An 18,146-nucleotide genomic window follows, 5' to 3' on the forward strand; every position below is an offset into this window, starting at 1 on the left:
GGTTTTCCCTGGGTTCCTCCTAATGCAAGACAATGCTAGACCTCATGTGGCTGGAGTGTGTCAGCAGTTCCTGCAAGAGGAAGGCATTGATGCTATGGACTGGCCCGCCCGAGCCTCATTTTGACTTGTTTTAAGGACATTACATCAAAGTTGGATCAGCCTGTAGTGTGGTTTTCCACTTTAATTTTGAGTGTGACTCCAAATCCAGACCTCCATGGGTTGATAAATTGGATTTCCATGGATTATTTTTGTGTGATTTTGTTGTCAGCACATTCATCTATGTAAAGAAAAAAGTATTTAATACGATTATTTCTTTCATTCAGATCTAGGATGTGTTGTTTAAGTGTTCCCTTTATTTTTTTGAGCAGTATATTTGAGGGTACAGAGTGCTTGATTTGAGCATGGAACACTCCAAAAACCTTTTTATTCATGAACTTTTAGTTATTTCTTATCATAAAAACTATTCCTTAAATACTTTAATTGTGCTCGTTCTTTTTTGCTCCTTGTAAAAAACGTCAGCGTAGAGCCATGCTCTTGCTTAGAGATTATACTTGGTTGCGGCCTCATTGTGGTTGAACCTAGTTTAGCCTCACCGGTTTCTGTGGTCTTCGTTTAAAACGTAGGCTAACAGCTGTTACTTAGTGGGGTCTTCATAAGTGACGGAGACTGCTTGAGACACATGGCAGATAGTCTAGCACTCAGGGCTCTAAATGGTGCTCCCAAATTATTATAATTTTTTAAAACTTGTTATGGATAGGGGGCAGTATTTTCACGGCCGGATAAAAAAACGTACCCGATTTAATCTGGTTATTACTCCTGCCCAGAAACTTGAATATGCATATAATTAGTAGCTTTGGATAGAAAACACTCCAAAGTTTCTAAAACTGTTTGAATGGTGTCTGTGAGTATAACAGAACTCAAATGGCAGGCCAAAACCTGAGAAGATTCTGTACAGGAAGTACCCTGTCTGACCATTTCTTGGCCCTTTGTCATCTCTATCCAAAACAAAGGATCTCTGCTGTAATATGACACTTTCTAAGGCTCCCATAGGCTCTCAGAAGGCACCAGAACATTGAATGATGACTCTGCAGTTACTGGCTGAAAAACAGTAGCGCATTTGGTAAGTGGTCGATCTGAGAACAATGAGACGGGTGCGTGCATGCACGTGAAGAGTCCATTTTACTTTTTCAGTCTTTGAACGAAAACAACGACTCCCGGTCGGAATATTATCGCTATTTTACGCGAAAAATCGCATAAAAATTGATTTTAAACAGCGTTTTGACATGCTTCGAAGTACGGTAATGGAATATTTTGACATTTTTTGTCACGATACGCGTCCGCGCGTCACCCTTCGTTACCCTTCGGATAGTGTCTTGAACGCACGAACAAAACGCCGCTATTTGGATATAACTATGGATTATTTGGAACCAAACCAACATTTGTTGTTGAAGTAGAAGTCCTGGGAGTGCATTCTGACGAAGAACAGCAAAGGTAATCCAATTTTTCTTATAGTAAATCTGAGTTTGGTGAGTACCAAACTTGGTGGGTGTCAAATTAGCTCGCCATCACGGGCTAGCTAATTTATCTACTCAGAATATTGCAAAATGTGCTTTCACCGAAAAGCTATTTTAAAATCGGACACCGCGATTGCATAAAGGAGTTCTGTTTTTTGTGAACGTTTATCGTGAGTAATTTAGTAAATTCACCGGAAGTTTTCGGTGGGTATGCTAGTTCTGAACGTCACATGCTAATGTAAAAAGCTGTTTTTTGATATAAATATCAACTTGATTGAACAAAACATGCATGTATTGTATAACATAATGTCCTAGGAGTGTCATCTGATGAAGATCATGAAAGGTTAGTGCTGCAATCAGCTGTGGTTTTGGTTTTTGTGACATATGCTAGCTTGAAAAATGGGTGTCTGATTATTTCTGGCTGGGTACTCTGCTGACATAATCTAATGTTTTGCTTTCGTTGTAAAGCCTTTTTGAAATCGGACAGTGTGGTTAGATAAAGGAGAGTCTTTTAAAATGGTGTAAAATAGTCATATGTTTGAAAAATTGAAGTTTTCGGATTTTCGAGGACTTTGTATTTCGCGCCACGCCCTATCATTGGATATTGGAGATGTGTTCCGCTAGCGGAACATCTAGATGTAAGAGGTTAGTTTGGAGAACCACATGAAATTTAGGAGCACCAGAAAATGAGTCTTTTTTTTTTTAATTGGTTGAGATATAGGCTATATGAATTCTAGATGTTTTTGAATGTTGTGCCCTAGAAACTATTATGTAACACTGTAAAGACATTTGTTTATTATAAAGGCTAAAATGTTGTTTCGAATACCTGTCATTGTATTTACAAGGTCATTTGAGGAATATTAGGTTAACTACATTGTGTAAAAGCACAATTATCCTATTTAGATGCATTACATTAAATTGTACACTGTCTCTTTAAAAACGTCAGATTCGTGATGACAACATAAAAGAGAGCGGTTATTCATTCATTGCTATGATCATTGATCTTCTGAAGAAACTGTGCCTTTTCCTTTCTTTGCCCCCAAATGTTTGGATATACTGGTAAAGTTACCAGGTTGTTAGCAAGCCAATGAGGTATGAATGTAAAATGCGGTTCCTGCGATTCGCTATAGGAAGATAAAAATGTTGCACTGGTAATATGGGTCAGATCTTTTGACCTGTTTGGGCTATAAGGAAGCCGTTTTCGCTGTAGTAATGGAAACAATGGTACAGCGAAGCCTCATTATTACTACTATTATTATCTAGGAGATGTCTTTCCTAGTCGCCCAGTGCTCCCAAAATAAAACAACTAGTCACACAGAACATTATTTTGTCGCATATGCAACCAAATTGGTTGCACTTTAGAGCCCTGCTAGCACTAGCCTCTGTTCTGCGATGTCTCACGGCACTATTTCAGTAATACACTATATATATCCTGTATTATAATTCATTTTGCCATTATGTAGTACACCCATGATGGTGGAGCGTTCCAGTATATAAGTATTCATTTATGTGAAGACTAGCGTGTGTATGTACCACGCTTGTGGTAATAGCAGAAGCTGCTCTCGTAACCACATTACATCTAGCTTGTTTTTTTTGCAGCTGACAGACTTTCCCTCCTTTTGGCGTCACGCATGCAACGTTTCAGATCTGGGGGTACGATTGCAACAGCTGAGTTATTTTAGACTATTGAGACTGCGTGCGCTGGTGAGCATGGTGTGTGTGTAGTCTCTTCATGTCAGCCACTTAGTGAAGCTGTTTTTAGTGCGTCTTATCGTGGGATTTAACTATACCTGTTTCTACATCACTGGTGTTTTCATAGTGTCGCACGCACACACACAGTCCGTAGCTCCCAGCCTCCCATTGTACTGTATCTTACTACGGAGAGAAGAGAACAGAACAGGGAAGTGATTGCTAACTCTCATTTAGTCATTCTCCACACACCAATTTCTGATAATGTGCTTTGATGAAATGGGGGGAGTCTTGCTTTGTTAAGCGGATGATTCACTCATTTAATCATCCCTGCGCTACTTTTAGCTGATATTCTCTCTTCTCTTTCTCTCTCACCCTCTTTCTGTTCCCCTTTCTCTCTCCCGCTCTTACTGGCGGTCACATTGAACTCTTCCCATTACTTAACATCTGGCACCGGGACCTGTGTTTCTCCCTCTGTCATCATTTAGCCTAGCAGCTTCCAATTCACACACACACACACACACTTCAATTGAACATTACCTACTAGCTCTGTGGTTCAATGGTGGGTGAACAGCTGTAAGTAACCCAAAACACAGTGGGTGGAGATGCAGCTGTCATGTAGAGTAAACACCTGTACAGTCGTGGCCAAAAGTTTTGAATGACACAAATATTAATTTCCACTAAGTTTGCTGCTTCAGTGTCTTTAGATATTTTTGTCAGATGTTACTATGGAATACTGAATTAAAATTACAAGCATTTCATAAGTGTCAAAGGCTTTTATTGACATTACATGAAGTTGATGCAAAGAGTCAATATTTGCAGTGTTGACCCTTCTTTTTCAAGACCTCTGCAATCCACCCTGGCATGCTGTCAATTAACTTCTGGGCAACATCCTGACTGATGGCAGCCCATTCTTGCGTAATCAATGCTTGGAGTTTGTCAGAATTTGTGTGTTTTTGTTTGTCCACCCGCCTCTTGAGGATTGACCACAAGTTCTCAATGGGATTAAGGTCTGGGGAGTTTCCTGGCCATGGACCCAAAATATCGATATTTTGTTCCCAGAGCCACTTAGTCATCACTTTTGCCTTAGGGCAAGGTGCTCCATCATGCTGGAAAAGCATTGTTCGTCACCAAACTGTTCCTGGATGGTTGGGAAAAGTTGCTCTCGGAGGATGTGTTGGTACCATTCGTTATTCATGGCTGTGTTCTTAGGCAAAATTCTAAGTGTGCCCTCTAGAGGTCGACCGATTAATCGGAATGGCCGATTAATTAGGGCCGATTTCAAGTTTTCATAACAATCGGAAATCGGTATTATTATATTTGTTTTTGACCTTTATTTAACTAGGCAAGTCAGTTAACAACACATTCTTATTTTCAATGACGGCCTAGGAACGATGGGTTAACTGCCTTGTTCAGGGGCAGAACGACAGATTTTTACCTTGTCAGCTCGGGGATTCAATCAGGCAACCTTACGGTTAACTAGTCCAACGCTCTAACCACCTGCTTTACATTGCACTCCACGAGGAGCCTGCCTGTTACGCGAATGCGGGTAAGAAGCCAAGGTAAATTGTTAGCTAGCATTAAACTTATCTTATAAAAACAATCAATCAATCAATCATAATCACTAGTTAACTACACATGGTTGATGATATTACTAGTTTATCTAGCCTGTCCTGCGTTGCATATAATCGCTTAGGTACACGTTGCTCCAACCATAAACATCAATGCCTTTCTTAAAATCAATACACAAGTATATATTTTTAAACCTGCATATTTAGTTAATATTTCCTGCTAACATGAATTTCTTTTAACTAGGGAAAATGTGTCACTTCTCTTGCAAACAGAGTCAGGGTATATGCAGCAGTTTGGGCCGCCTGGCTCGTTGCGAACTGTGAAGACTATTTCTTCCTAACAAAGACAGCCGACTTCGCCAAACGGGGGATGATTTAACAAAAGCGCATTTGCGAAAAAAAGCACAATCGTTGCACGACTGTACCTAACCATAAACATCAATGCCTTTCTTAAAATCAATACACAGAAGTATATATTTTTAAACCTGCATATTTAGCTAAATGAAATCCAGGTTAGCAGGCAATATTAACCAGGTGAAATTGTCATTTTGCGTTCATTGCACGCAGAGTCAGGGTATATGCAACCGTTTGGGCCGCCTAGCTCGTTGCAAACTAATTTGCCAGAATTTTACGTAATTATGACATAACATTGAAGGTTGTGCAATGTAACAGGAATATTTAGACATAGGGATGCCACCCGTTAGATAAAATACAGAACGGTTCTGTATTTCACTGACAGGAAAAACGTTTTGTTTTCGAGATGATAGTTTCCGGATTCGACCATATTAACCTCTTACATCTAGACGTTCCGCTAGCGGAACACCTGCTCCAATATCCAATGATAGGCGTGGCGCGAATTACAAATTCCTCAAAAATACAAAAACTTCAATTTCAAAACATTAGATTATGTCAGCAGAGTACCAAGCCAGAAATAATCAGACACCCATTTTTCAAGCTAGCATATAATGTCACAAAAACCCAGAAGACAGCTAAATGCAGCACTAACCTTTGATGATCTTCATCAGATGACAACCCTAGGACATTATGTTATACAATACATGCATGTTTTGTTCAATGAAGTTCATATTTATATCAAAAACCAGCTTTTTACATTAGCATGTGACGTTCAGAACTAGCATACCCCCCGCAAACTTCCGGCGAATTCACTAAGAATTTACTAAATTACTCACGATAAACGTTCACAAAAAGCATAACAATTATTTTAAGAATTATAGATACAGAACTCCTCTATGCACTCGATATGTCCGATTTTAAAATAGCTTTTTGGTGAAAGCACATTTTGCAATATTCTAAGTACATAGCCCAGGCATCACGGGCTAGCTATTTAGACACCCGGCAAGTTTAGCACTCACCAATATCAGGTTTACTATTATAAAAGTTTGATTACCTTTTGTTGTCTTCGTCAGAATGCACTCCCAGGACTGCTACTTCAATAACAAATGTTGGTTTGGTCCAAAATAATCCATCGTTATATCCGAATAGCTGCGTTTTGTTCGTGCGTCCCAGACACTATCTGAAATGGTAAATCAGGGTCGCGCGCATGGCGCAATTCGTGACAAAAAAAATCTAAATATTCCATTACCGTACTTCGAAGCATGTCAACCGCTGTTTAAAATCAATTTTTATGCCATTTTTCTCGTAAAAAAGCGATAATATTCCGACCGGGAATCTCCTTTTAGCTAAACAGAGGAAAGTAAACAAAGCTTTCGGTCGACGCGGGCACGAGCCTGAGTCTCACAGTACTGTAACCAGCCACTACCCAAACGCGCTACTTTTTTTCAGCCAGAGCCTGCAAAGCCACGATTCAGCTTTTTACCGCCTTCTGAGACCCTATGGCAGCCGTAGGAAGTGTCACGGGACAGCTAAGATCCTCACTCTTCAATAAACAGAGACAAGAAGAACGACACCTTGTCAGACAGGCCACTTCCTGCCTGAAACCTTGTCAGGTTTTTGCCTGCCAAATGAGTTCTGTTATACTCACAGACACCATTCAAACAGTTTTAGAAACTTTAGGGTGTTTTCTATCCATATGTAATAAGTATATGCATATTCTATTTACTGGGTAGGAGTGGTAACCAGATTAAATCGGGTACGTTTTTTATCCAGCCGTGAAAATACTGCCCCCTAGCCATAACAGGTTAATGACCTAAGGCTCGACCTAAGGCTCGTGTGTTATTATGTTATAATTAAGTCTATGATTTGATAGAGCAGTCTGACTGGGCGATGGTAGGCAGCAGCAGGCTCGTAAGCGTTCATTCAAACAGCATTTGCGTGCGTTTGCCAGCAGCCCTTCGCAATGCATTGCACTGTTTAAGACTTCAAGCCTGTCAACTCCCAAGATTAGGCTGGTGTAACCGATGTGAAATGGCTAGCTAGTTAGCGGGGTGCGCGCTAATAGCGTTTCAAACGTCACTCGCTCTGAGACGTTGGAGTGGTTGTTCCCCTTGCTCTGCATGGGTAACGCCGCTTCGAGGGTGGCTGTTGTCGATGTGTTCCTGGTTCGAGCCCAGGTAGGAGCGAGGAGAGGGACGGAAGCTATACTGTTACACTGGCAATACTAAAGTGCCTATAAGAACATCCAATAGTCAAAGGTATATGAAATACAAATCAGGCTACCTCTGTCGAGCACATGGAGGGCTGTGCGGCCCCCCAAAGAAATGCCACCCCACATCATGACTGACCCACCGCCAAACCAGTCATGCTGGAGGATGTTGCAGGCAGCAGAACGTTCTCCACGGCGTCTCCAGACTCTGTCACGTCTGTCACGTGCTCAGTGTGAACCTGTTTTCATCTGTGAAGAGCACAGGGCGCCAGTGGCGAATTTGCCAATCTTGGTGTTCTCTGGCATATGCCAAACGTCCTGCACGGTGTTGGGCTGTAAGCACAACCCCCACCTGTGGACGTCGGGCCCTCATACCTCCCTCATGGAGTCTGTTTCTGACCGTTTGAGCAGACACATGCACATTTGTGGCCTGCTGGAGATAATTTTGCAGGGCTCTGGCAGTGATTCTCCTGCTCCTCCTTGCATAAAGGCAGAGGTAGCGGTCCTGCTGCTGGGTTGTTGCCCTCCTACGGCCTCCTCCACGTCTCCTGATGTACTGGCCTGTCTCCTGGTAACGGCTCCATGCTTTGGACACTACGCTGACAGACACAGCAAACCTTCTTGCCACAGCTCGCATTGATGTGCCATCCTGCATGAGCTGCACTACCTGAGCCACTTGTGTGGGTTGTGGACTCCGTCTCATGCTACCACTAGAGTGAAAGCACCGCCAGCATTCAAAAGCGACCAAAACATCAGCCAGGAAGCATAGGAACTGAGAAGTGGTCTGTGGTCACCACCTGCTGAACCACTCCTTTATTGGGGGTGTCTTGCTAATTGCCTATAATTTCCACCTGTTGTCTATTCCATTTGCACAACAGCATGTGAAATGTATTGTCAATCAGTGTTGCTTCCTAAGTGGACAGTATAATTTCACAGAAGTGTGATTGACTTGGAGTTACATTGTGTTGTTTAAGTGTTCCCTTTATTTTTTTGAGCAGTGTATTTTTATTTATTTAAAAGTGCATGAAATTAAATGAAATGTATGCATTCACTACTGTAAGTCGCTCTGGATAAGAGCGTCTGCTAAATGACTAAAATGTAAATGTAATGTCACAAAAACCCAGAACACAGCTAAATGAAGCACTAACCTTTGATCTTCATCAGATGACACTTCTAGGACATTATGTTACCCAATACATGTATGTGTTGTTCAATCGTTCATATTTATATCCAAAAACAGCTTTTTACATTGGCATGTGATGTTCAGAACATGCATTCCCACCCAAAACTTCCGGTGAATTTACTAAATTACTCATCATAAACGTCGACAAAATAAAATGCATAACAATTTTAAAGAACTATAGATACGGAACTCCTTTATGCAATCGCTATGTCAGATTTTAAAATAGCTTTTCGGCGAAAGCACATTTTGCAATATTCTGAGTACATAGCTCAGCCATCACGGTGAGCTATTCAGACACCTGCCAAGTTGGAAGCACACTAAACTCAGAATTACTATTAGAAAAATTGTATTACCTTTGCTGATCTTTGTCAGAATGCACTCCCAGGACTGCTACTTCCACAATAAATGTTGTTTTTGTTCCAAATAATCCATAGTTCTGTCCAAATACCTCCGTTTTGTTCGTGCGTTTAGGTCACTATCCAAAGGGTAACGCACGACCGCATATCGAGACCAAAAAATTCAAAATGTTCCATTACCGTACTTAGAAGCATGTCAAACGCTGTTTAACCTGTTAGGGCTAGGGGGCAGCATTTGCACGTCTGGATAAAAAAAAAGTACCCGATTTAATCTGGTTACTAATCCTACCCAGTAACTAGAATATGCATATACTTATTATATATGGATAGAAAACACTCTAAAGTTTCTAAAACTGTTTGAATGGTGTCTGTGAGTATAACAGAACTCATTTGGCAGGCAAAACCCTGAGACATTTTCTGACAGGAAGTGGATACCTGATGTGTTGTATTACCTTTAAACCTATCCCATTGAAAAACACAGGGGCTGAGGAATATTTTGGCACTTCCTATTGCTTCCACTAGATGTCACCAGCCTTTACAAAGTGTTTTGAGTCTTCTGGAGGGAGATCTGACCGAACAAGAGCCATGGAACGATGATGTCCCATTAGACACCTGGCGCGCGAGTTCATGTTGGGTACCCTTGTTCCAATACGTTATAAAAGAGTATGCATTCGTCCACCTTGAATATTATTCATGTTCTGGTTAAAAAAGGCCCTAATGATTTATGCTATACAACGTTTGACATGTTTGAACGAACGTAAATATATTTTTTCCCCTCGTTCATGACGAGAAGTCCGGCTGGCTTAGATCATGTGCTAACAAGACGGAGATTTTTGGACATAAATGATGAGCTTTTTTGAACAAAACTACATTCGTTATGGACCTGTGATACCTGGAAGTGACATCTGATGAAGAGAATCAAAGGTAATGGATTATTTACATAGTATTTTCGATTTTAGATCTCCCCAACATGACGTCTAGTCTGTATCGCAACGCGTATTTTTCTGGGCGCAGTGCTCAGATTATTGCAAAGTGTGATTTCCCAGTAAGGTTATTTTTAAATCTGGCAAGTCAATTGCGTTCAAGAGATGTAAATCTATAATTCTTTAAATGACAATATAATATTTTACCAATGTTTTCTAATTTTAATTATTTAATTTGTGACGCTGACTTGACTGCCGGTTATTGGAGGGAAACGATTTCCTCAACATCAATGCCATAGTAAAACGCTGTTTTTGGATATAAATATGAACTTGATAGAACTAAAAATGCATGCATTGTCTAACATAATGTCCTAGGAGTGTCATCTGATGGAGATTGTAAAAGGTTAGTGCATCATTTTAGCTGGTTTTATGGTTTTGGTGACCCTGTCTTTGACTTGACAAAACATTACACACAACTCTTGTAAATGTACTGTCCTAACATACTCTAAATTTATGCTTTCGCCGTAAAACCTTTTTGAAATCGTAAAACGTGGTTAGATTAAGGAGATGTTTATCTTTCAAATGGTGTAAAATAGTTGTATTTTTGAAAAATTTGAATTTTGACATTTATTTGGATTCAAATTTGCCGCTCTTGAAATGCACCTGCTGTTGATGGAGTGCACCACGGGTGGCACGCTAGCGTCCCACCTAGCCCATAGAGGTTAAAGTCAATTTTTATGGTATTTTTCTCGTAAAATAGCGACAATATTCCAACCGGACAATAGTGTATTCATTCAAAGAGGAAACGAAAAAAACAGCGTGGTCTCGTGAATGCGCATATCCAATCTCTTAGTCACCAGGCAGACCTCTGAAAAACTGAGCTCCAATACTCTGCCCAGAGACAGGAGACGCCTCAATCTGCTTTCTGAAGGCTTTACATAACCCCACAGATACTGTCGTTTCGATAGAGAATCTAAAGAACTACAAATTCTCAGACAGGCCACTTCCTACTTGGAACCTTCTCAGGTTTTTGCCTGCCATATGAGTTCTGTTATACTCACAAACACCATTCAAACAGTTTTAGAAACTTTAGTGTTTTCTATTCAAATCTACTAATAATATGCATATTCTCGTTTCTGGGCAAGAGTAGTAACCAGTTTAAATCGGGTACGTTTTTTCCATCCAGCCGTGAAAATACTGCCCCCTATCCCAAACAGGTTAAGAACAAATTCTTATTTTCAATGACGGCCTAGGAATAGTGGGTTAACTGCCTTGTTCAGGGGCAGAACGACAGATTTTGTACCTTGTCAGCTCAGGGATTCGAACTTGCAACCTTTCGGTTACTCATACGGCGTTCCATACATAGGTTGGAGGACGTCCTCCGGAAGTTGTCATAATGACTGTTTGTCTATGTAAGGGGGTGAGAACCGCGAGCCTCCTATTTTTTGTATTGAAGTCAATGTAACCAGAAGTGGACGAAAATCTGTCCTCCGACTACACCGTGACGCTAGCCTTCAGAGTGCTGTTGTGGCTACTGTAGACCTTCATTGCAAAACAGTGTGTTTTTAATACATTATTTGATGACGTGAATATATTTAGTGTAGTTTTATCTAAGTAGGATAACTTTTTTATATTTCACCTTTTTTTTTTTTCGCTGAGGAGGATGGTCCTCCCCTAACTCCTCTGTGGAGCCTTCACTGGTTGAGAGGCAGACCCTCTGAGTCTGCTGCCCTCTCCCTACGCTGAGACTCACCAGGCTCCATCAGCCCAGTAAAATAAAAAGCAAATTATAAAAAGTTATGCTCACTCTGCTGTGCCTCACAAGTAGTACAAAAACTGATCTGTTACCAGTGTGATCATTTAGCCTACCTCAGATGTTGAAATATAATTTTAAAAATGGTCTGAGAAGAACAGCAATGCATTGGCAGGGCAATTCAAGCAAAGCCAATATGCAGTGATAATGTTTTAAGCCTATAGCCTACTGTACAAACTTCATTACTACCGTACTGTTTTTAAATATGTTAATGTTACATAGGCTTACGTTTTTAAAAAATATATAAAATCTGAACGGTAGATCTCAGCTTGCGTTTTGAGTCAAAAAGTGATCTTGACTCAAAAAAGGTTAGTGACCACTGCTCTAAAAGGAGCATCTAGTCTAAGAGACTATTGATCGAGCCAGAGAGAGACAGGAACAGCAATGTGTTGCGTTGTGTCTCTTCCCCCGGGGTTTGTACTGCAGTGTCTAGACAGTGTGTGTCCCCCCCACCCTGTTCCACTTACTGCTGCTGGCACTAAAAGAGACAGACATAGACCGAACTCACACACTATTTATAGGCTATCCCCTCTAAAGAGAACACTAGCTAATAGCTGCCTATCTGAAGCTCTACGGTCTTTCAGCCATTGTGATTTTAGGCCACTTCATGTGTATTAGGTACCACAAATGGAGTAAACCAAAAAGAGCAGGCAAAAGAATTCTTTAGATAATTTTGTTGCCCTTAGAATTGATAACGAGTGATGCAATTTTTATCTCTTGAATGAATGTAATGTCAAGTCATTGAAGCATTTCTAATCCAAATAGTCAGTATGATTCTGTATGAAAATGAGTCAAACATTATCTGAGCATTGTAGTTTGGGGGCAGCCAGTCATGTTGATATCAGGCTAAATGTTGGATCAAATAATAATACACTGTTCAATCATAATTGAGAGAAATAGACTGAATTAAAGGTTAAATTGGTTCATGCAGGTCACGATTAGCTGTAACTGGATGGAGATCTCTATATTATTACTAGCTCTCCTCCTAGGGGTGAGTGACGTCATCTCACTGTAATGAAGGTGTGTCCATGAGTCATACTGGATGGATGTCTCATAACCACACTAAACACGTGCTGCTTGTTCTAGATCGAAGCCTGCTGCATTTATGTGCTGGTTATGAGGAGATGGAGGAAGAGATGGATTTGATTTTTATTAGGATCTCTTTTAGTCCTCATTTCGACTAATCTTCCAAGAGTCCTTAAACATTAAAATACAATTTATAATACAATCACATTTTCACATATAACACAATGTTACAAACATACATAATACACAGACATATTGGCCAGATAAATACTTTGGAGAGGGGGACATCTATTTGTATCTTCCTTTCTCTTTAACCTCTCTTTCCTGGTGGCTTACAATAGTGCTGTTTAGTATTTATCTCCTGCCTCTGTCGGTCTGTGTGTGTTGTGGGGGAGGGGGGAAATTCACCCAGGAGGAGAGAAGCATGAATCACTCCCCTCTCCCAAATCTCAAACAAACTTCAGCAGCTTGGGGAAACTCAGCTAAATAATGACCTTTCTTTTTTTAATTCATTCTAAAATTAAAGTTAAACATATAGTTGCAATAAACGGTCTAAACAACTCAATGTTATATGGCTACCTTCAATTTTGATTTTATATCCAATTAATGAAGCATTTCATGCATTAGTGCTTTGAATGTGTCCTCAGGTGTGATGACATAATTCATGTTAATATAAAGGTTTAAAGCCAGACACAGTCCCAACTAAAATGTCACTTTTTTTCTGGTTTAACCTCTATGGGCTAGTCCCACCTACTCAACAGCCAGTTGAATCCTGTGGCGCGTTATTCAAATCCTTAGATATGCTATTACTTAAATTTTTCAAAAATATGACTATTTTACACCATTTTAAAGACAAGACTCTCGTTAATCTAACCACACTGTCCGATTTCAAAAAGGCTTTACAACGAAAGCAAAACATTAGATTATGTCAGCAGAGTACCCAGCCAGAAATTATCAGACACCCATTTTTCAAGCTAGCATATAATGTCACATAAACCCAAACCACAGCTAAATGTAGCACTAACCTTTGATGATCTTCATCAGATGACAACCCTAGGACATTATGTTATACAATACATGCATGTTTTGTTCAATCAAGTTCATATTTATATCAAAAACCAGCTTTTTACATTAGCATGTGACTAGCATTCCCACCGAACACTGCCGGTGAATTTACTAAATTACTCACGATAAACGTTCACAAAAAGCATAACAATTATTTTAAGAATTATAGATACAGAACTCCTCTATGCGCTCGATATGTCCGATTTTAAAATAGCTTTTCGGTGAAAGCACATTTTGCAATATTCTCAGTAGATAGCCCGGCATCACAGGGCTAGCTATTTAGACACCCAGCAGGTTTAGCACTCATCAAAGTCAGATTTACTATAAGAAACATTTTCTTACCTTTGTTGTCTTCGTCAGAATGCACTCCCAGGACTTCTACTTCAATAACAAATGTTGGTTTGGTCCAAAATAATCCATCGTTATATCCAAACAGCGGCGTTTTGTTCGTGCGTTCTAGACACTATCCTAAAGGCTAAATAAGGGTGACGAGCATGGCGCAATTCGTGACAAAAGAATTCTAAATATTCCATTACCGTACTTCGAAGCATGTCAACCGCTGTTTAAAATCAATTTTTATGCCATTTTTCTCATAAAAAAGCGATAATATTCCGACCGGGAATCTGCGTTTAGATAAACAGACAAAGGAAAAGAAAGCATTCGGTCGAAGCGGGCACGCGCCTAAGCCCATAGTACTCTGAGTGCCCACTTGCCAAGAGCGATAAAGTGTTTCAGCCAGAGCCTGCCTCGATATCGTTCAACGTTTTCCCGGGCTCTGAGACCCTATGGAAGACGTAGGAAGTGTCACGTTATTGCACAGATCCTGAGTCTTCAATAAAAAGAGCCAAGATGAAACACTACTTCTCAGACAGGCCACTTCCTGCTTGAAATCTTCTCAGGTTTTGGCCTGCCATAGGAGTTCTGTTATACTCACAGACACCATTCAAACAGTTTTAGAAACTTTAGGGTGTTTTCTATCCAAAGCCAATAATTATATGCATATTCTAGTTACTGGGCAGGAGTAGTAACCAGATTAAATCGGGTACTTTTTTTATCCAGCCGTGTCAATACTGCCCCCTAGCCCTAACAGGTTAAATTACAGCTAGGAAAATTCCAGAAAATGATGTCATGGCTTTAGAAGCTTCTGATAGGCTAATTTACATCATTTGAGTCAATTGGAGGTGTACCTGTGGATGTATTTCAAGGCCTACCTTCAAACTCAGTGCCTCTTTTCTTGACATCATGGGAAAATCAAAAGAAAATAGCCAAGACCTCAGAAAAACAATTGTAGAACAAGTCTGGTTCATCCTTGGGAGCAATTTCCAAACGCCTGAAGGTACCACGTCCATCTGTACAAACAATAGCATGCACGTTTAAACACCATGGGACCATGCAGCCGTCATACAGGCAGCACGCGCTCCAGCAGGTATATTTTTCTGGTCACCCCCAAAGCCAATTCCTCCTTTGGCCATCTCTCCTTCCAGTTCTCTGCTGCCAATGACTGGAACGAACTACAAAAATCTCTGAAACTGGAAACACTTATCTCCCTCACTAGCTTTAAGCACCAACTGTCAGAGCAACTTATAGATCACTGCACCTGTACATAGCCCATCTATAATTTAGCCCAAACTACTACCTCTTCCCCTACTGTATTTATTTATTTTATTTATTTTGCTCCTTTGCACCATATTATTTATATTTGAACTTTGAACTTTCTTCAAATAACAAACCTACCATTCCAGTGTTTTACTTGCTCAACTTTATTTACTTTGCCACCATGGCCTTTTTTGCCTTTACCTCCCTAATCTCACATCATTTGCTCACATTGTATATAGTCTTATTTTTTTTCTACTGTATCATTGATTGTATGTTGTTTTACTCCATGTGTAACTCTGTGTTTTTGTATGTTGTCGAACTGCTTTGCTTTATCTTGGCCAGGTCGCAATTGTAAATGAGAACCTGTTCTCAACTTGCCTACCTGGTTAAATAAAGGTGATATAAAAAAAATACCGCTCAGGAAGGAGACGCGTTCTGTCTCCTAGAGATGAATATAGTGTGGTGCGAAAAGTGCAAATCAATCCCAAAGGACTTTGTGAAGATGCTGGAGGAAACGGGTACAAAAGTATCTATATCCACAGTAAAACGAGTCCTATATCGACATATCCTGAAAGGCCGCTCAGCAAGGAAGAAGCCACTGCTCCAAAACCATAAAAAAGCCAGACTACGGTTTGCAACTGCACATGGGGACAAAGATCGTACTTTTGGAGAAATGTCCTCTGGTCTGATGAAACAAAAATAGGACTGTTTAGCCATAATGACCATCGTTATGTTTGGAGGAAAAAGGGGAAGGCTTGCAAGCCGAAGAACACCATCCCAACCGTGAAGCACGGGGGTGGCAGCATTATGTTGTGGGGGTGCTTTGCTGCAGGAGTGACTGGTGCACTTCACAAAATAGATGGAATCATGAGGAACGAAAATTGTGTGGATATATTGAAGCAACATCTCAAGACATCAGTCAGGAAGTTAAAGCTTGGTTGCAAATTGGTCTTCCAAATGGACAATGACTCCAAGCATACTTCCAAAGATGTGGTAAAATGGCTTAAGGACAACAAAGTCAAGGTATGTCAAAGCTCTGACCTCAATCCTATAGAACATTTGTGGGCAGAACTGAAAACGTGTATGCGAGCAAGGAGGCCTACAAACCTGACTCAGTTACACCAGCTCTTTCAGGAGGAATGGGCCAAAATTCACCCAACTTATTGTGGGAAGCTTGTGGAAGTCTACCCAAAATGTTTGACCGAAGTTAAACAATTTAAAGGCAATGCTACTAAATACTAATTGAGTGTATGTAGACTTCTGACCCACTGGGAATGTGATGAAAGAAATAAAAGCTGAAATAAATAATTCTCTCTACTATTATTCTGACATTTCATGAAGTGGTGATCCTAACTGACCTAAAACAGGGATTTTTACTCGGATTAAATGTCAGGAATTGTGAGAAACTGAGTTTAAATGTATTTGACTAAACTGTATGTAAACTTCCGACTTCAACTGTATATAGTGTCTATATATATATATATATATATATATATAATATATATATATATATATATATATATATATATATATATATATATATGATGTGATGGACTACTTCAGAAATGGAAATAAAAGCTGTTATTATCTACGCTTTACGAGCAGCTCATTTTATAGAGACAAGATGCAACACCGCAGACCAATCCAAACTCATCTTTTGGCATGTCCAGCCCACTCATTATCTCAGCCAATCTTGGCTAGCGAGAAGGTTGCTGACTTTTTCTGTGGCTAAACCAACTAGGCTCATAATTTAACCATTTTCTTAGTATTTACAGATGACATACAAATTTGATATTAAGGCACATGAAAGTTCGAGAAGGCATTTCTGACAAAAAAAACCCTGCATTTTGATAAAACAAAATGTACGTTCAAAAGGCTCTCCTGTGATGTCGTGACTTGGGACATACGCCTAGTTTCCTGAATTGAGTCTAGAATAGCCATTTAGAATAAATGACTCGCTGATTATTTAGTTACTTCTGTCTTTAAATCAGTAGTCATATTCTGTCATTTCAAATGAAAAACACCAATGTCCTTGTATAATGATGATGATAACCAATTGTCTCGCTATTATATTTTTAGTAAGATTTACAGTAATTTCGCTAAACCTAGATAAAAAAGCCATTATTTTATAATATTACCTGCCTCATGCTTAACAATTATTCATACATTTGGTCTAGGACAACACTTTTTTCCCGTGTGTATGCAGATGCTTGAGCGCCTGTGTGTCTGTGAGCTGCTGTATGCGTGCATGGCTCCGTGTGTCCGCGCACTCACTATCAGCCTGGCTTCTCCAAGATAGGAGCAGAGCCTGGCAGTGAGTCGACCAGACTGTGATCAGCAGCAGTGTTATCAACCAGGGGACGCTGTGGACAGCGTGGAAATGTAAATTTGCTTAGACCTGATAGCATCTCTGTTGTACCCTAAGCTGGACACAGACAGATAGGACTACACCAGCCTGGCTGCTGCTGGGCCCTACTGCACTGATACAAACACACATCTACTGCAATGGTATTTTGTCAGAGCTATGATCATTGATTGGCACTCTCTCTTATTGATCTGCTTCTAATTATATTATTTCTCTCTGCCTTATATTTTAGCCTGGGTGGTGTTCATTAAGGCACCGTAGCAAAATGCTTGGCAACAGAAAACAATGGTATTTTGTCAGAGCTATGATCATTGATTGGCACTCTCTCTTATTGATCTGCTTCTAATTATATTATTTCTCTCTGCGTTATATTTTAGCCTGGGTGGTGTTCATTAAGGCACCGTAGCAAAACGCTTTGCAACAGAAAACAGAAATGTGTGTTTTCTCTTGGACAAGTTCAGATAGTAACTCCCAGTTTCAGA

The 18,146-nt window shown here is 40.1% G+C and overlaps 1 protein-coding gene across 6 annotated transcripts in view; it reads left to right on the forward strand.

Annotated features, from left to right (window-relative positions):
• The window catches only part of LOC106562868 (rap guanine nucleotide exchange factor 1), a 126,325-nt gene that overhangs the window by 57,117 nt on the left and 51,062 nt on the right, over nucleotides 1–18,146 (forward strand). The window lies entirely within an intron of this gene.

The sequence above is a fragment of the Salmo salar genome, chromosome 11 (genome assembly GCF_965601325.2).
Source record: "Salmo salar chromosome 11, fSalSal1, whole genome shotgun sequence".
NCBI classification, from domain to species: Eukaryota; Metazoa; Chordata; class Actinopteri; order Salmoniformes; family Salmonidae; genus Salmo; species Salmo salar.